This window comes from Schistocerca serialis, chromosome 2, assembly GCF_023864345.2.
Source record: "Schistocerca serialis cubense isolate TAMUIC-IGC-003099 chromosome 2, iqSchSeri2.2, whole genome shotgun sequence".
Lineage (NCBI taxonomy): Eukaryota > Metazoa > Arthropoda > Insecta > Orthoptera > Acrididae > Schistocerca > Schistocerca serialis.
The window spans coordinates 856,192,089-856,197,832 of NC_064639.1; positions in this window are offsets into that span (position 1 = coordinate 856,192,089).

Consider the following 5,744-nt stretch of genomic DNA (forward strand, 5'->3'; position numbering starts at 1 on the left):
AATGAAGGTTGTATAATTCCCAATTTAATCATATGATTGATCTCTTCCTTACTGCTTCTCATTTTGCCCATGGAATAAGATGTGACATTACACAAAATGTATCATTTGGATAGACTTCAAATTTATATTCATAGTCTTTGATTACTCCTGGATTCTTACTGAAAACATTTGCATACTTAAATAACAAGCTCGAAAGTTCTTGTCGTGGCATATAATTTAGTACCTGTGATTCACTTGGTTTCTGCTCTACCATTTCGTAACCAACCTCAGTGTTTGATTCTTGCTCAGTATCAGATTTATTTGTGAAATATACAGCTGGAAAGGAATATTGTACTATTATTTTTTACTTTGGTTTGTTTTTGTTACTTTCATCAGCTGTTTTGACTAAATCTATAGAAAAAATCTGATTCTTCACATAAAAGTGGCATTTACCATTACCTAGGTCCATCTGTGTTTCGTATGTTCTAAACATGTTCATGCCAACAGGGCAATTAACTATAAGTTCGTCAATTATAAGAAAGTTGCACTTCACTGTAAAATGTTCAATTTGTAATGGAATAAATGCCTGATGCTCAGCCAATTTAGTCTTACTTCCTGTAGCAGTTAGCACCTTGCAATTTTGTACAGAAAATGTTTCGAATTTGCCTCTCTTCTTCAATTCACAAAAAATGCATTTGACATTAGGTTGGTAGTTGAACCTGTATCTAATATTAACTGTGTGTCAATATTAAATATTTTCACTTGTATGATTGCTTGTGTTTGTTCTTCCTGGACTTTGTCTGCTATATCTAACTCATGCTGATACAAATCATCCTTGATGTCACCTTGTTTGTCAAACCTTATGAAGTATGTTTCTATTTTTGCCTTGCCCCCACTCCCTGAGAGGTAAATAGCATGGGGCTTAACTACGACCGGTTGGTGTTTTCGTACGGTGCAGTGTGACTTAATTCATTCCTTGGAGTAATTTCAGTAACTTGCTCCGTATGTGTGCTTCGCCAGTTTGTGTCGTTAGCTGCTGTGCAGTTATTTTGCTGCCCGAAGGTCGGCTGCGGTACAGCGTAAGGCATGGCATTGTTGCGGCGTCTCGGCCACTGCTGCTGACAGTTTCTGTTCATTTTCGGCATAAGGCCTTGTGATGGTGAATTGTAATTCGCTCATGCGTTGAAATTACTCCTGTTGTTTTGGCAATTTCTTTAAAATCGTTGTTTTTTCCGTTCCCGTTACCGTACTTGTTACCTCTGGGTGTGGAACTGCTGTTGTGTGTGCCATTACTGCTGTGTGTTTAGATCACGTTTTACTGACTAATTTACATAACAATGTTGTTGTTGTGCCTGACTTTCTGTTGCTCTATTGGGTATAGGTTATTCCTTATAGATTAAGTCGATAGAATCAACCACTTATAGAAAATTATTCAGCGTCCTGCTCCGGCGTTGTGACTAATTTTTCTCTAATGTGCGATGGTAAATGACTTTAAAAATTTGTAACACGTCTACCTGTGATATTGGGTCGGTCCAGTATCGTGTCTTGTTCAGATATTTTTCAAAGAATCTACGTAAGCTACCGTATTTGTCATTGAACGGTGCGGGGTTGAAAACCTCGCGTCTGAGTCTTTCTTGGACCGCCTCATACCTGTATTTGTCGAGGAAAGCTCGTTCAAATTGGATAAAGTGCTGCAACGTTCGGCCACTTGAGTAGCCCATGAAAAACGTCACCCTGTGTTTATCCCAAAACAAATCTGACTTTCTGTGCTTCCGTCCACTTGCTTGGAAATACATGATGAAAGCCACTGATAAATACTACTGGATTCATTCTTTTACCTTCGGTAGTGAATGTAAGAAACTGTCGATGTCTCAGCAAACCTTCGCCTGCATGAATAGTTGATAGACACACAGCATTTTCGGTCGTATTTAGGTGGTTATTGTAGTTACCTGTAATTCCGGTTGATAAGTGCTCAGTTATTGGGGTTGTGGGTATGTTTACATTTTGCACTCTACAACTGTCACTGGTACCCGCTGTGGGACTCGTGACATTTTGTGGATGAATACCAACAGGTTGTGGTTTGTTCACTGCAACCTGTGTACTATTTAGATGCATATTTTGAGATCCGGTTGTACTTTCTTCTAAAAGATTGAGAATCCTATTTTCTGCGGCTTGTAGATTAATGTTTACCTGTTGACTATTTCATTTTTTTTCTGAATAATCTTTTCTACTGCATCTGTGTATAACTTGCAATCGGTTACTAACTTCTCTGCCATGGTATTACCCTTATCTAACGTACCTGCTTCAGTTAGACTAATAATATCACTTAGATTTTCATTGATCTTCTCTCTCCCCTTCTTATCACACGCTGAGTCAACTTCTAATGTTACTACCGTTAAAGTAAGCTCTTCTACAGTTAGAGGTGCACCTTCATAGCCTCTGTTAAATTTGTTAACGACAGTGGTTACCTTTTTTACTGTCGAAACCAACTGGTTTTGTGTGGCTTCAATGTTTGTGTTTGAGTCTGTGATTTTCTTTATCTGTCGCTGTACTCGATCATGAAGGTCGTTAAAAGAATCTACCTTCTGTTTTAACACTGTAATGTTACTGTTGATTTCAGAAAGTACTTCATGGTTTACCTGGTTCTTTTTTTTCATATCGTTTAGCTTTTCGTCGATATCAGTGCGAACATTTTTGGCTAGCCATCGAATTTCTGTCAGGCCGTGTCTCGTAAATCCTTCAATACTTCTTTTCGTTCTTGCTTCAATGTATTTAGATCTTGTGTAATAGCTTTTTCTTGCTGTTTTGTCATGTTCGTATCTTGTGTGGTGGTTTTCAGATTCTGTGTCAAATTATCAATTTTTGTATTCATATTTTGCTTCATATCACTAAAATTGGTGTTCATATTTCGTTTCATATCATCAAATTTCACGTTTATGTTAGATAATAACAGCCATAGTAGTGCTTCAGTTTTACTACTATGATTACCGTCAACTGTATTTTCTAAGTTAATATTTGTGTTGTGAACAAGAGGTGTTTGTAACGTGTTGTCAAAATTCATATTGGACTCGCTCTCCATTGTTTCATGCGTGAGCGGTATATCGCTCTGAAAGATGCGTGACATTGTCTCGTCAATTGTAAACATTGTGTCGTCAAGGTTGTCCTGTTGTGGAGCGTCGCTATCATTTGTCACACCTGCGACACTTGTCTCTGATCAACTTAAACTTTCTGCAGTAGGCATGCATGGCGACTGAATTTCAATTGTTCAATCACGCAGTTCTACGCCATCTTGGCTGATTGCTTTTTCGTTATTGCAATCAACAATGGGCATATATTTTTCCGCCACGTTATATGAATAAGTAAAAAACAAAATATTCACAAAAATGTTAAAATTTCATACGCTAATTATTACACTGTATAAACGTAATTTACGTAACGTCAAAGCCTGTTTTACGTCTGTTATGATGTGCAAAATGCTGTACTGCAATTCTTTATGTTTTTCTGACACTGTGTATCACACAGAGAAATTCCTTTAAATTTCTCGAAAATGAAATTCAAAGAAGGGAATATTGAGGAAAAGGTTGCTGCCTACATCAAAGGAGGCGTTACCATGCGTAACCATACAAGCAACTTGCGTAGCCGTCCTGCCTTTGCTGCGTCGAACAAAACAGTTTACTATGGAAAATTTTACGTGATCTGGGTCCAATTCTCATTCTTTCAAAAATTTTCTTCTTGGTTTTGCCTTTTTGTATTACTTTCTCCCCGTCGTGATTTATGCAGACAGAAAGTACAGACAATTAGTTTTTATGACCAATAACAGTGTCACAGAAATTTCTTACTATAACAGTAATTAACAAAGCCTACTCACAACCGGTGCCCTAAAGTCCTGTCACACAGTTCGACAGTTGTGTTGTAATAAAAAAGTAAATAAATATTATTACTAAATATGCATACGGAAACACGTTTTAAATTGATATGACACGACTGCTGTTACTAGAAATGTTCTGCAGGATACCGCACTTCGTTTCTTACTTCTTCAATTGCAACTGCAGGTAGCGGACTCCACGTACACCGGCGCTTGTCATAATTAAGAAAATCCTCCTTACATGGTTTCACTTGAGTCTGAAATACTTAATACTGGTATCAAATTTCTTTCTTTGTTCAAACAGGTGTGATACAAAATACTCGTAACCCGTCGTCCTCCGCACGGCACTACTCAACAGTACTTCTACATACAAGAGAGTGTGTAAAAAACAAAATCATCTACAAAAAATTGATCGAGTGTTTTTTTCATTTGTCTGCGCCTTACCGTGCATTCATAATTGACGTCTTTGCTAATGCTTATGATTGATCGGTGATTCAATTTTTTGTTTTTTAATAAATCTTAATTTTACGATATCCTGGGAATTCTTTCACCATGTACTTATACTGGGTGTGTGCATGCGGTTCTTACTATGTGTTCATTACACATTATTACTTCAGTGTAGTACTGATAAGAATTGAGTTTAAAAGTTCGATAAATACAGCAGAGGTGAAAAGTAATATCACCGTGAAATACAGGAGGAAGTTTCTTTAAGCTGCTCTCCATGCAGGACTTTGGAACTGTTTTAGTCGTGTTACAATAACAGGACTCTGTTTAATTTTATCCACAAGTGTGCTCTAATTTATTTGTGGTCCGACACTGTTTGAGAGCAGTGTGCTTTATCCTATCATTCATTAGTTAAGATATTCCAGCATATTATCATCATGAAGCTTTGTGGACTGCTACAGACACTTGAGCTACCTGTCATCTGGATATCATGAAATGGAATTATTATTTCATTCATAAAGTATTAACTGTAATTATAGGAAGAATGAAAAACAAGGAACTCATTGTTGAATTTTCATTGCGAAAATATAGTAGAAAGACACATTTGTACGTTTCTAGCATGTAATGAACATATTTATTAAGTGAGCAACAATGTGACAAAATAGTGATGGTGAGAGCAAGGTGCCTATCTGTAGCTAAAGACGTGTAAAAAGAAAACTGTATGGATTAATTTGTTGACTTGTCGTATTAAATCCTTTGAACTGTACACAACATATCGATGAGAAGATTTAAACAGGTCTTGGTAGTCAGGTAGCTTTTGATGCTACGAAACACAGTTCTGCATTCTGTACACGAAATTATTTCGTCAGACAATTTGGTCCATTTTAATACAATTAAGACTTTGAGACTTACCGATGACATAGTAACTTCGTCGGGAACGGAACAGAATCAGTTGAATAGAATAAATAGTGTCTGGAAAAGAGGTTACAAGATGAATTTCACCAAATGTAAAACAGCGATAGTGAGTCGAACTAAATCAGGTGATGCTGAAGGAACCAGATTAGGAAACGAGACAGTGAAAGTAGAAGATGAGCTAATAGGTCAACACAATAAACGATAGTGGCCGAAGCAGAGGGGACATAAAATACAAACTGGCAGTAACAAGAAAAGCGTTGCTCAGAAAGAGAAAGTTTGCATCGAATACAAATTTAAATCCTAGGAAGACTTTTTTGAAAGTATTTAGGGCGTAGCGTCATACAGAAATGAAATGTGGACGATACATAGTACGTGCAGTCAATATGGCGTACTGAACATTAGATGGGTGGATCGGGTTATGAAAGAGATAGCATATCAAACTGGGAAGAATTAAATTTTATAGCTCAGCTTCACTACAAGAAGAAACGTATTGCTAGCACGCATCCTGAGTATCTAGAAATAGTTAGTTTGAAAATGATGG